Consider the following 14,898-nt stretch of genomic DNA (forward strand, 5'->3'; position numbering starts at 1 on the left):
GAATTTGGGGGGGAGACATGCAACCATTACAGCAAATCCTCTCAAGAAAAAGGTTCGAAAGACCAGAGTCCATCCTGTTGTTCAAAACCCTGTCAAAAAATGGTCTGCTGTTCCAAATGTTGTTGAGGAGCAGTCTGTTGTTCAAAATCAAAAGGAACAGCATTTGATTGTTACCCATAATGTATTGGCCTATGACAAAGAAGTACAGACGGAGGCACAGTCCCCTGAAGGAATGCGAACCATGAAAAAACACAATAGGAAGATTCAAGTAAACCTCCCAGTCTCCACTACCATGTGGGATAGTGATCCGAGGATGGTAACCCTATGAGAGGGTTTGACGCAAGCTCCGCAAGCAGCAAAAAAGCTCATAGAATAAACGGTTCCTCGAGAAAGGTATGAAGAACTACAACAACAGCTAAGGAACGTCAATCTATCTGAAAGCCAGCCCTTTGAAGGGTGGTGAAGGGAAGAAGAAAAAGTCGCGAAGGTAACTCGTAGGTTCGATATAGTTATCAAGCAGATGGATACCTTATGTTCTTTGTACAATGATGTCCTAGCATGTAGAGCCCCTGCTAAGAATTATGCCTTGTTTTTAATGGAACGATATTTGCAATTGAAAATAAAGGCTGTTAAAGCAAGCGCCCCTATACAAATTAGTACCATCGATGATTTTATAAACTGTTGTAACCACTAAGGGGTAAAAGTTCAAAGATTACTGTGTGAGTTTTATTTACATAACCTTGTGTTAGACCAGGAGACCGAGCTGAACCCCGGCCCTTTTGTTGGGAATATCCAATTACAGGCATTTATTTCATTTGGGCTTAATCAAATTAAATGGCTTAAAGCCTATAATGCTTTCCAAAGGCAAGAAAATAGATTAGACTTGTGGGTAAGAGCTGAGCCTAGGTATCCAGTACAGTTGTGGATGGAACATAGGAAACTCATGGGGACTCCAGGTGTAATTGAAGAATTAGGACGCATTCATACAACAATCAATCGGCAGGGAATGGAATACTTTTTCACTATTAAAGACCTTGCCATTGATGTGGCTAAATTTCGATACCAGATCTCTAATCCGAATATGCAACTCAGGGAACCATTTAAATATGAAAATTTTAAGTTAGCCGCCAACCACTTGCACCTTTATGGCGAAACCGTTTTGAGGGCAAGGCCATCCTGGTTAGGATATAGGTTCTGAAGTCCAATTATTTGGCACCCTGCACCTGGATACCAAGCCCTGTACGAGATGCCTGAGGGTCAGACAGGCCATTTTTTTGAACACCTAGTTATGCATCATGGCTGTAGACCTCCACATGAGATTCCATCTCCAGCCTACTCTCTCACTACCTTACATGTCAACTACAATGTTTTCATGAGGGCATGAAAAAGGGTAAGCAGGGGGGTGTGTGGAGTACTAAAGAAGGTATGTTTTTGATGATTATTCCAGCATATTTTCATTAAAACTTACAAACCTTTTCCATCATGAACTAGGTAGATGATAAGGAATTGTAATAAAACCTGTAAGATTAATGTGCAAAATGAAAACACTGACAATTGTCATTTTCTTATGCAGGAAGAAGGAAAAACGAAAGACTGTCATTCCAAAGGAAAGGACAAGGCCAGGTTAACTGTTGTCCCTTTGACGGGGAACTGTATGCAAACAAGGCAAACCAAATCAAAGCGTATCAGCCCTGGAAAGGAAATGGAGATATCGGCTCGGCGCAAGAAAGTAAAGAGATAACTGAGGACCAACGATTCGGCGAATCCCTCAGGATCTTTTGATCCTGAGGGATCGATGTTTTAAGTATTTTTTCACCTAGACATCTCCGCCTTCACCATTATAAAAAGGGGCAACATTGTTAGCCCGGGGAGTCTGTTATATTTTTATGTAATTTCTCTTAAGGTTGAGACTTTGATCATCGACTCTCGATTGAGAAGTGATCCACTGTGATTTTGTCTTATGCATTAATACTAACTTGGTTGATATTTCATCTTTGATTCTGGAATAACTTCAAGTGGTGTACCCCTGGAGGCTAAGGGCCCGGCCCTGGAGGAACACTTTCTTCTGTACTATTACTTTTGGTTTATGCATGGTTTGCTCATCAGCGTTATTTGGTAATCTGATATGTTCTGTTATTTTACATCACAACTCTATTATGTTTGATTTATTGAGTAATATCATTTCTGAAGACAAAACCATTATATTAACCTTGCAACATATTACTGTTCCTTTAAGTGCTGATATAATATTGTCGGTCTTTACAGAATACTGTTGTTGTTCAATTACAAAGTATTTGTGTGTACACTTATTCATTGGTATTACTGAACTCATCTTAGGGATTATGTTCCCTTGCGATTGTTGAATCTATAGACATTGTTGTTCCATTCTGAAATACAATCATATTCTTTATAACTGAGATTGACAACCGGATTACCAAAATCAGATTACTATTAAGGTGTGCCATGTGCATGTGTGAGTGGCTTTCAAGCACTGTTCTATAGTCCATTATTAATCAGTGTTGTTCCATTTTTGTGTGTTGTTCGATTCATCCTTAAAAGTGGAGGATTGTCAATTGATTTCTGTAGGAGACAGTTATTGTATTTGATCTTGTAGACTAAGGTGTTGCTGCTTATTAGAATTAATTGTTGTTACAGTTTCCGGTTTGTTGTTCCATTTCAGGTTTGCTATTCCATTTCTTATTTGTTGTTCTATTTCTTATCTGTCGTTCCATTTCCTGTCATTTGTGTTATTGTTACCTTGGTGTGAAGAACGATCTAAGACTGTAGCGAGCGTTGACATTTACTGTCTGGCCCCCAGATCAACGATCTGTTCCTTGATTTCCTTTGGCTCATCAGTTTACAAAGGGATGAGTTATTGCTACTGAACCCTTGACTGATAAATTGCTTAGTTTTCTGAATGCATGGTTTAGTCTTTAAAAGTATTTTGTTGTAAACAAGCATCCGTTTACTCTTGTATTTTTGAGCACTGTACTACTAGCATTACTCTGGAAAATGATAGCCTCAAGCTGAGACACTCTTTCAAATAACAAAAAATTCCTGGATTGACAAATTAATGTGAGGTAATTAGAGGTGAAAGAGACCCTTTTTACAGCTCGACACCTTACCTCTAGAAATTGCACAAATCTCACTAGCAACCTACTGGGCCCAGAAACTGTGCAATCCTATCGAATAGCCTTCCCAGTGAAAACTGTACAATCTGGTCCAACAATGCTACTCAACCCATAAATTGCATAATTCTGGGTAGCAGCCAGCTACTCCTCCCATAAATTGTGCAATCCCTCTAGACATCCATCTTAGCTTCCTCCCACAAATTGCGCAAAAGTCTCCCTCAGTCAAATAGGTTCTTGCATGAGGCTTTAGGCTGACTAGTTCCACCCTCGACCAAAGAAACTTGACTTGCATGCATGGGCTCCTTTTTCTCGAAATAGAAAAAAATAACATGCAAAAAGCATCCCTAGATTTTAGGGATCTATTTTTAGTAGCTTGATGTTACATGCAAAGATTGTTTTAGAAACTTTCCTCCAAGTGTCGCTTTTTCCTAGATTTGTGGCATGCGTGTCATGAGCCTCAAACTTATTTATTCGATGCTTTAGAGTTCATTCTTCACAGCGATTTTGGAGATTTGACATCCCACAACACATGTAGGAGTCTTCGACACATCCAGCTCAGTTATTTCTAGGTAAGTCCACTTAACTTGTCTTTTGCAGCATTTCTATCACTTATTTTGTTTTTTCTTGTGTGAGTGTTGTCTGATTGGTTTCTATGAACACTTTCTATTGTTTGCATGCACATTAGATTGCACAAGCACCATTTCAGTTTTTCTTAGCATCTCACTGTTGCCACATGCATGACATTGTCTTTCATGAACGGTCGCTGATTCGGCAACTCATTTCACACACATGCATATTGTTCCATTTTTTGAATCTTGCATTCATTGTTTTCATGCATGATCATTCACTCCTGCTTACACTCAGTATCACCATGCATTCACATCTTCATTTTCTTTCAGTTGACCGATGGTGGGTCTGTGCAACCTTGGCTTGGACTTTACCTCACCAAGACAATATTGCACAATTCTATGAGGGAAGGATATTCCTTCCTCCCAAAACATGTGCAATTCTAGCCAGTGACTTCCCTCTATTCTTGCCTTGCACAATTCTAAGAGGCAGTGACTACTAGCAATGCAGTCCCTAGGCCTATAGTACTTGCCAGATGAAATTACGCATTACGCAATCCTAGCACCCAGCAGGCCAGTCTGGATTGCATATTGATAAATTCTAGCTATCATCCATCCTCTCGAGAGTCTGGACTGCCTTTTTCACAGTTCCTACAGTCAGTCTCCCAGCCTCCTAGTGAAAATTGTGCAATCCTTTATAGCAGTTCCCCAGGTATGTTGCATGTCATCCCTCAAGCTTGATTTGGCTTTAACTGACAAATTTCCTGCCATGCATGTCACTATATCTCTAGATATAGTAGGTGTTTGTCCATCTCTCACCAGTTCAGGATCAATGGCCTCCAAGAGCGCAGGGTCAAAAGACACTGACAAAAGCACAACTGGAGCAACAATTGAGCAAGTGTTTACGAGTTTACCGATATATGAAGACACCAAGCTGATGGTAAACAAAGACATCAAGGTGAAAAGGAAAGAGGTCAATGATTCATTCTCAGGCACATTTGGGGAAGATCCCGAAGACTGCCAAGTCTATGTGAACATTCACAAGTCGAGCTTGTACCGAATTGCATGCAGGTATCCTGCATTACCATGCATGGACATGATATATTGGATCGTCTCACACACTGATCCCGACACGATGACATTGAGAAGTGTCAACAAGCCGAAGATTGCTACCTTTAGGGCACAATATTATCAATAGATGTACCATTTTTTGAAGATAACGATCGCCATGGAGATGCCCTTCAACACACCCAGCACCAATGCCAACTCTAGGGATATCTTGAAGAACTAGCTAAAGGAGCCAGCCCAATTTAGGATGACACCCAACCAAATTTACAAGACGAAGATACTGCAGAAGTCATATGAATACTTTGTCATCTTTTCATGCCACTTATATGGCCAAGAGAGCATGGAGACCTTCCCGCATAGTTGGGTGATCGTGTTGGACCAACTGGCTAGTGAAGGAAAAACATGCAACTGGTCCAACTTGTTGGCTCATGGGCTAAAGGAACAGGTCATGGGAGCTTGGCAACCGCCCAAAGGTTAGCAAGAAGAAATCTACATGTCTGCCTACCTCTTGGATGCAATCTGTACCCGTCAGCAGTTCGCAAGCATGAAGTGGGCATGGACATCAGTGGAAACCTTTGTCAATACTTATTGTAAATTGTTTTCTAAATGCAGCTTCAAAGGATTTAGCACATAGATGTCAGATCATTTTTTCACCCTGGTGTACAAGACAATATTTGAGCAAGATCCACCTTGCATGTCGAAGGAAACAATGGAGGCACTGATCGACATAGTGGATTGGTATGCCTCACCGTTCGACACCTTCATACAGATGTACAATGCAGAGAAGCCTCCACATGTTTTGCCAAAGTTTTCCATGGACAAGCTCGTCATGCAAGAAGTATCATACCACATCTCGGTAGGACTATCAGTTAGGCTGCACCGGAAGAAGAAGGCACCTTGGCCCACTCTTCTATTGCATATCAGGTTGTACGAGATACAAAACCTCAAGCATGCAGATGTCGTAACAGAGGAGATCAAGAAATATCCTTTCGATGTTCGAAGCTTTAATCCATATGACCTGCATTGTATTGTGAAAAATCACTACATGAGAGTATAGTTTTAGTGCATTGACAGGCCATGTCATTGGGTGGAGGTAGACCCATGGAGATATTGTTACAACTTCTCTAGGCCCAATGAATCATTCGACATCACTATGGAATGGTTAGCGAAGCAGTGTGAAGCAACATCCATGAGAGCACCAGCAGTGGCAGCAGCAAAGGTAAAACATACCAAGCACAACAAAGGTGGAAGAAAGCTACATGTTCAAAGTAGACCCACTTATGCAGAAATCAACTTTGGAAATAGAGGCAAATAGGTAACATCGTGATAGGAGGACCGCGCAAAGGCAAAGAGAAATATAGAGGATGGAAGAAATACTGAAGGAGTTGCATGAGTTAAAGGAGAAACTTTGGAAGGAATAGGATCTGCACAGATAGGAGAAGGAAGCGCAACAAGAACAGGTACAGGAAGGGGTGCAACATGTATAGATAGATGAAACTCCACCTTTATAGGTAGTATACTCATCTGAATAACTGGCCCCAAGCAGACAGTGTGAGCAGTCGCAGGAGCAGGCTTCACCCAAGAGATTGAATAAGCACTTGAGGAGATGGATACAGATGGAGTAGAAAGAATTAGAGCAAGAAATCAACCTCATGCCTTACCACCAAGAGATCGACCCACCAGGTTCACCGGATCCAAAAGAAGAGCAAGTCCCAAGTGACCAAGGAGATACTGAGATCCTTGGAGCAACATAGAGTTGTGCAATCACGCAAAGTGTCTACTTCGGATGAAAACACATCTCCTACGGAGTTGGAAGAACGAGTGATCATGTCTAACGTGCGCAAGCGTCCACTAGCAATGGCCGATGCTACCAGAGCATATGCGGAAGCCACTATCTTGAGTGTTCGCTTCTTGATAGCTGAGAACGAGTGAATGGCTAAGGAGTTATAGACGAACAATAAAGGAGAACTAGTTACAACATCTACCTGAGAAAAGCTGAAGAAGGCGATATTGGATGAATTATTGTCCCTTGAGATAGTCATGTGGGCATTGTATTCCAAGTTTGGTACCGTGCATAAGGCAATTGTCCATCTCAACGTTGGCAAAAGCAATGTGCTAGGAGAGCATGTATCTTGTCAAACATGCATACTGTTGTTGACTACATGCAAACATGGACAATGAGATACAAGGGAGCCCCATTACACTTGCCCAAGATGATGAAGCCCAGAGCAGAAGGAACGCATCTGGAGTCAGATCCGGAACTATGAAGATCTCCCGCATCTCATCACTATTTTACAGGCTTCCCATGCATGGGTATTTAGGAGTATGGATGTTGTTGTGTGCTCACATGCAATCCCATCTATTGGGACACGCACCGAGGCAAAGACAATGGCACAAGTCAGACTGGAGCTTGACTCATACTTTAACGAGTTAATGCGCATAGCCACCAGCATAGACATGGTGATCAGTGCAGACACCATGCATCAGTATGTCACTAGTTCGACCCCAGTCAAGGCAATGATGCACATGTTATTAGATGAGTTGGACAAAGGAGCTAGAGTAGTGTACTCAGATGCAACAAAGGCAAGAGTTCATTTCCAGAAAGATGTCAACACAGAGTACATGGACACCATCAATTCACCACTGTCGAACATTATGAGGATGTCGAAGAGATGGTCTTCCCATAGTTGTCTGATTCATAGTGATGTCTTGCATGGCTTGCCCAAGCCTATTTTGTCCCACATGGGTACATGTGTAGATTTTATGTAAAGTCTTGTCAAGTGAAGTTCAAGTGTCGATAGTTGAATGTAACAGTCATGTAGTAGGTGAAGAGTCATGAGGGTAGGTGAAGAGTCATAAAGGGGAATGCCAAGGATCACCCCACCCTTTGCTATACAAAGTCCCTCATAACTCATTGTAGGGGCTTTTGGTCAGTCAAGCTTCCGATAGGAGTACATTAGAGAAAGCTTCGAGAGTATTGTAACAAGCCTTGCCTTCACCATTGTGAAGAGCTAGTATATATATTTGGAGGAGTAGGTGGCAATGAATGTAACGTTCTGCTGTCAAAACTAGTGGTTGGTCATGGTTGTATTGTATGACTGGAACTTTCACTTCTTAATGTAATAGAGCCAACACGTTTCATCCATATGTTGTATTGTATTTCAGCTATATTGTTTACTCTAAATGATATATGTATATGTTTTCTTACACGTGTGTATAGAATATTTCTGTATATGTATGTATGAATCTTACTCAAATGTGTTGTTGGTTTAAACATCACTTTGGATTGCTAGCATACTTTCCTTCCAATTTGTGATTCATATTTTCTCATGTGATCCCTTCTTAACTCCGTGCTTTCACAGGTTTCCAAGGGACACACTCACCTCACCTTTCGTGTGTTAGAACCGTTCATGCACCTTCCTTGACTTGCTACATATGTCACACCCTTTCTACCAACAAGGAAATATTACTTGCCTATGCGCGTGTTAACACCCAGGTTGTTCCCTTTGACTCCTGAGGGAATACGGCCGGGGTAACCACTAACCAAGCTTTGGATTACAGGTTCTGGCCAACCTGTAATCAGAGAGGGCTCTCTCTTTTAGTTTTTAACTTTGTTCTTGAGGATCTTAGGCTAGTTATGAGGTGAGGGTTTGGTTTAAAATTTTGGTTGATTGATGTCTTTCAGTATCTAAGATGAGATCTTCAGACAGTTTCATTCCATTGGGCAATGGAGTCTGTGATTATGGGTTGCTTGAGGTATTGAGTAAGATTGTTTAGAACTGCAGGGCCATTTAGATATGTCATGAAACAAACTTAAAATTGTGATGATGAAATATGATTAGCCAGTGAAAGGCAATTAAGACTTTTTCACTAAGCTGGTGATGTGAGAAAGAGATATATCACTCAGGAGCAGATTTGAATTCCTGAATGATAGTCACTGTGAAGTTTTAGTGTGAAGGTGAAGCAATTAAGAATTACACTTTAATAACTAATACTTAGAGGAAAACATTCATAACAACATAGATTGAGTTCAGGGTGTTTAATAAACAAATCCTGAAAACTATTCTTTTTCTGTGCTATTAAACTGTGACATATAAAGCATGAACGGATTATGAAAGAATGAAATACATAATAAAATATTTCAAGAAGACTTATTGTGCCATGAAATACGCAGGAATCCTGTAGCAGTAAGCCATCACACCGCAACACATCAAACAACTCAAAACTTTGGAAATTCCATCAACTCTCTGTATTAAAACTTTGAAAATTTACAGCATAGGTTCTTTTCAAGAGAAAATAAACAACCTCTGCAAGCTTATGCGAGGGGAAATATATACAATCGGTTTTACAAAATATCTGAATCGCTGAGTCATTTGATTAATAAATGCGTTCACCAACTTTCAGAATAGCAGATAAGAAAGTTATTGCTATTCTAAAGATACAATGAATACCCTTTAGTTCTGTCAGAAACCTTTTTGACTTTTGGAGGCCACTGAGTCGGTTGAGCGCTCTGCATTAATTCTGAATGATGTGCCTTTAATGCTCTGTCATGCTGTAGCTTTCTCGGCCCTGTCATCTGCATCTGTCAGGGTTGCTTTGGTGGATGAATTGGTTTGCTGAGTTGGCTCAGTCCACTCTTTTACTGTCATGGTGTATGTTTCAACTGTCTGAACATGATGACTTATATTTTTTATGAAAAAACTTGATGAATACCTGTTGGCTCACAGCAATATATGTATCATGGTGGTCCACCATTCCTGTGTAGGCAACTGATGCCCCAAAATTGTTCTTAATGTTTCATCTGCCTCAGTATATTTGAAGTAATTAGGAGGCACTTCAAACAGATGCCTGATTTCATTCATGATAAAAAACAAATTTTCTATTTTCTCATAGAGGCTCTGCCCAGATGCAAGCCCTGCTTCCTCTTGGATACTTGATCCTGCAGTGATCTGATTGGTGGCAAATGTATTTACCCTTTTTGCATAGTTCTCATGGGATAGTAGCCTTCCTGCGCTGTTCAGTAAGCTGGGAAGGCCTTTGTTGTGCAATGCTGTGAATTTATCTGTGAATTTGTTTACCTCTGTTTGCATCTCCTGGCACCTTCTATCCAATGTCTGCACCAGATTTCTCAAAGTGAGGACCCTCTTTATCAGTAAGATGGTGTCAGTTCTATTGGTGATTCCTATTGCTTCCAGCTGAGGGCCTGTGCGGTTATTGAGAACATTGATCATTCTATTGGCTATCTCAGGCATAGTTCCTAGAGATGCCCTTGCTCTTTGGCTTTCCTTGTGTGCCCAGCCTATCAGCTCCATGTGCTCATGAATGGTTTCTATGTACTGCCATTGATCTGTTATTGATTGGCCAATATTGGCCCATAAGACTTTCTTGATCTCAGCCACAACCTTGTCAAGGGAGAGCTCTTTCTCTAATTCTTTTATCCTTTTCTTCAGAGCTTTAACTTCCCTTGTTCTTTCAGCTACAGTTTGTTTTGATTTGTCATATTTTTCATTCACTGTGGCCAACTTCTCCTTGGCTTCATTCAGCTCTGCCATCTGGGCTTCTAGAACCTGAATCTCTTTCATCATCTTCTGCATGTCAAGGCTTGGAGCCTGTTCTGATGTTGTTGCTGGTGCTGATGTTGTTGGACCTGTTTCAGCTGTCTGTACTGTGGGGGGAGTGATGATTTGAGGGGGCTCCTCAAGGTTGATCACTGGCTGAGGGGGCTGAGATGTTTGGCCTCCTTCTCTCTGCTGCAGGGCTACCTGTAATGCAGCCTCTGTTTCTACTAATTTGCCTTCTGTTTGGACCAGTTGTTTGTGTAGTGTTAGCAGCATGGCTGCTACATCCTAGTCTTTCCCTTGCTGAGCAACCTCTTCTGTTTGAGGGTGAAGGGTTGCTGGAATTTTTACCATCTTTCTTAAAGCTGCTATATCTGCATCTCTTTCCTTTAGCAGTGCTTGTACAGCTTTGGGATCCATTGGGTCATGTCCAAGCTCTATAATAATATCCTCTAGAGACCGGATCCTGTTGTCTTTGGCCTGAGAGGATGCCTTCTCCAATTCAAGTTGGGTTGTTGTATTATGAAGGCTATTTTGCAACTTGTGTGCTAGGAAGGTCTTGTCTGCCAGAGTTGAATAGACCATCTCACCCATTTGCTTATGAAGCTCTATTTGGTCCATAGGGTGGATGTCTTTTGCAAGAACCTCAAGGTTGGTCCTTATATAATCTGCAGCTGACTGTGGCTGCAGCATAGTAGGCATGAAATGACTCATAGTCATTTTCCCCTCTGTTATGTCATATGCTGACATAAGCCTCTGCTGGTTTGTAGGGGCCATTTTAAGCAAGTGATTATAGAGTTGGAGCCTAACTGGCTCATTTCTCTTCTTGATATCAATAAATTGTTGCTTTATGCCTGATTCAGCTCTCCTTTTCTAGCTTGAGGAGCTGACCTCTCCTCCAAGGGTTCTTTCTTGTTCCTGCTGAAAGGAACTGGCAGATGCCTCCATGCTAGGGGGGCCCATGCCCAAGGATTGCCCAATAGGCATCTCTTCTTCAGAAAGGGGATTTAATCTCTGCCTTTTCTCCCCTCTATTTGTTGATGTGGTGAGGGGAGTTTCCTGTTCTCTATCCCTCTTCCTTCTTCTTTCTTCATTTAGTGGAGTTTGGAGCACCGAGGCCTCCATTATTGTTTCTTGCCTAGGAGGCACACTCTCTTGAGCCTGCTGCTCTTTAGATATTGGGGCCTCAGTTATTTCTTCTTGCTGCTTAGGCTACTCTTTTTGTTGTTCTGCTGTAGGGGGTGGTTGTTCCTGCTCCATCTCTTTTTCTTTACCTTTGCTGGCAGCCTGAGAAGTAGTTTGAGCTGCTTGCTGGTGGGATGTAGAGGATGAGGCAGCTGCTCCAAGTTGCCTTTGATAAGAAGAGGAAACCTGCCCACAAGTTTCCAAGTCAGCTTCTTTATCAAGATTCTTTGCTTCTTTTTGTAGTATTTCCTCTCTAGGACTTGCTTCCTCTAATGTTCCCTCTTTCCATCTTAACAAATTGGCATATTTCTCAATGTGGGGCAGCCTGACATGATCATAACTAGCCAATTTAAACTTGATCCTTCTAAGACTAATGAAGTGATTGGGTTCATAGGGTGACCAGAGGAAACTGGTTTGCAATCGGAGGCCCTCTAGGATCTTATCTGCTTCTTTCCATCCTTCTTCCCTTTTATTATAAAGAAATGGGCCTAGCTGGTTTCTGATTTTGAGTTGTACCTTCTTGTTTTTGCTGTGGAAATGGACCATGTCTGCATTTCCAAACTGCCTGAAATACTCTAAGCCAAAGAGTCTCATAGGGACATATCCTGGTAGCCTATATGGGGCTAATTCACAGCCATATATTTTGATCACTGTATGGTTTTGGTAAAAGTACCAATCCCCAATGCTGTAAGCCTTTGAGAGCAGGAGAATCCTTTGCATCTCATTTGTCAATATTGGAGGAGGGGTACCCAATAGCGAGGACATAGCTGGAAGGATAAAGAAGTCTATGAATTCACAGTAGCTGTATGTGAATAAGATATGTGATGAAAGATTGAAGTCCAAAATACCACAGACCTTGGGTTTCCCTGAACATCAAGCTTCTTGAGAGTAATAGGGAAGCCATCAGGTTGATAAAATAGGAACAAGTGATAGATGTATGAAGTGTATCTAAACACCTTTTCCCTCTCTAGATTCATCAACCGCTCATGAATCTTATTGGCAATTTATGCAGCATAATCATAGTGAACAGAAGGAGGCATTCCAGGGGAGAAGATAGACATCATTGCCAGAATGGTTTCATCAGCATCCTCAGCTGATCTATAACCCAGGACATAACTGATCAAATCCATAAGCAACTTGCCCAACTCATTAAAATATACATTTCCTATAGGAGGGGTCCTCACAGTTTGAGAGCATGATTCAATGAATAGCTGATTAATCTTTAAGATTTTGGCACTAGACAGCTTGCCTCCTTTCTTTAGTAAATCCTTCATGGAGAGAGGAGTCAATGGCCTTGAAGTTTGAAAGTTTAGCATTTGATTTATAGCCTCAGGGGCGACATGGAACAAAACTAAACCTGAGGAATTGAGGACAGCTCTTTGACATGGGTCATAGTTGGCACTGCATCTGTGAATTAAATCTGGAAGGACATTGACTTGATGGAGGTTATAAATGGGCAAATTGGAGTCCCAAATCCCTAGAATATCAGTTCCACTGAGGCGCTTGGCCTTCAACTCATTGAGTACATGAATATTATATTTGGTGTGCATTGAGAGTGTTTCTGTCATCTGGTAATCTCTATCACCCAGGGCTTGCCATTCCAGCTCTCTATGTGGGGCATTCAAGGGTGGAATGTCCAATGCTATTGGTGTTTCCATGGTCTGTATGTGTTTTCACTCAGAATTATAACAAACTTCGGGCAAATGCAGTTTTGTGCAACAGGTTAAGGTAAATTGCAGGTTTAGAGTGTTGACAGGATAATTCAGGTGCAATTAGGCACAATTGGCCGGTGTAGGATCAATTAGATTGATTCCAAGGCAGTGCAGGTCGAATTCTTAGGTGAAACGAGCAGTTCAGTGGTTTTTTACAAATGCAGAATGGAATAGACCAGGCGGATGGAGAATTTGGTAAGTACCTGGTCGTGGAGCAATGGCGGAGGCTTGGTTAAAGTCGACTTGTAGGCGGCAGCAGCTCTGGAGTAGCTTTTAGTAGGTTGGCGGCGAAATGGACGTAATTCGCATGGAGGAGGCAGAACAGTCTCTCGCTAAAAAATGCGAAAAAATCGTGAATTTTGGCAAAATATGGACAATTTTGGCTTTGGCGTGCTTTTTTTGGATGACGTCATCGGGTGGGGTCGGGTATAGAAAGGTGACGTGGCGGCCTGTGAGTGGTCCACGGGGACCGGTGATGTGGCAGACAGGTCGGAGCGATGGCGGGCCGGGCGCTGACGCGACGCTGACTTGGCATGACGTGGGCATGGCGTGGGCGTGACGTGGGCGGGCGGTAAACCAAAGCGGTAAGCGGTAATTTCGGACTGCTTATTGTACGAGGGTGGTACTGTCAGGCAGCCTCCCGATATAACCTGGGAGCGACGCGTGGCACTGCCCTGACATCACCCTCTAACACTTTTCGGGTGCTATAGTCCGGACATCGGGGGCAGCCCGATATTGATATGGGCCGTCGGATGGGAAAGCCCAGATCCGACGGTCGACGGGTTATAAAAATGAAAGGATGATACGGCAACGAGGCGGGGAATAAACAATTGTTTTTTATGGAAAAGCGCGCCTGGCGGGACCTTTGGAAATCAAAGAAATTATGGGTTCTTTCAATGTTTTTTGTGTTTAATGCGCTTTAATCAAAACTTTGGGTAAGGGGAAAAAGTGGGTTTATTGGTGTTTATTGCAAATAGCGCGGGTTGGACATAATAGTGGGTCTTTCCAATGTTTTGTGGGTGAAAATGGGTTTATTGGCATTAACTTACAAAAATGGGGTTAGGGCTATAAATCAAGCAGATCTTGATTTAATCCCAAAAAATTATATTAGCGTTGTCTTGCCTCAGCGCTTTGAGTTCTTTGTATTGCAACCCTTTAGGACTATTAGGCTATATTGCCTAGGGGAAGGGAATATACTTATTTTTTGGGGTTTTTATACATAATGATGCTGTAGTAATAGGGAGAGGGGAACTTAGGGAGTTAAGTATAGATAGAGTTAGTAGTTAGTATTGGAGGGGAATAGGAATGGGAGGGGGCAAAGACTAAGTTGTTAGGGAACAAACTTAGTTAGGATAGTAGATCAAAATGAAAACAATTTTACACAAGAAATGTGGCTCTTTATGAAACAAGAATCAACAAAAGAGTTTGACTTCTTTCATGAACAGAGGTGGTATTGGGATGTTAGCAAGGAATGTGATGGGGGATGATTGGGAAGTTAGACATGCTTCATCTTGCTGCTACAAAACTGCTGAATAGGAAGATCTGCACTGACACCATGTTTTTCCTTTGCTTAGGCCAGTGAAATGTCATAAATCATGCTTCTACAACCCCATCTACCTACCCATTCGATTGCCTAGCATTTTTTGTTACTTCAAGGAGGGTGCACTTAGACTTGCAA

The sequence above is a fragment of the Pinus tabuliformis genome, chromosome J (assembly GCF_031772625.1).
Source record: "Pinus tabuliformis cultivar Carrire ecotype Pingquan chromosome J, CPIR1, whole genome shotgun sequence".
Taxonomy (NCBI): Eukaryota; Viridiplantae; Streptophyta; class Pinopsida; order Pinales; family Pinaceae; genus Pinus; species Pinus tabuliformis.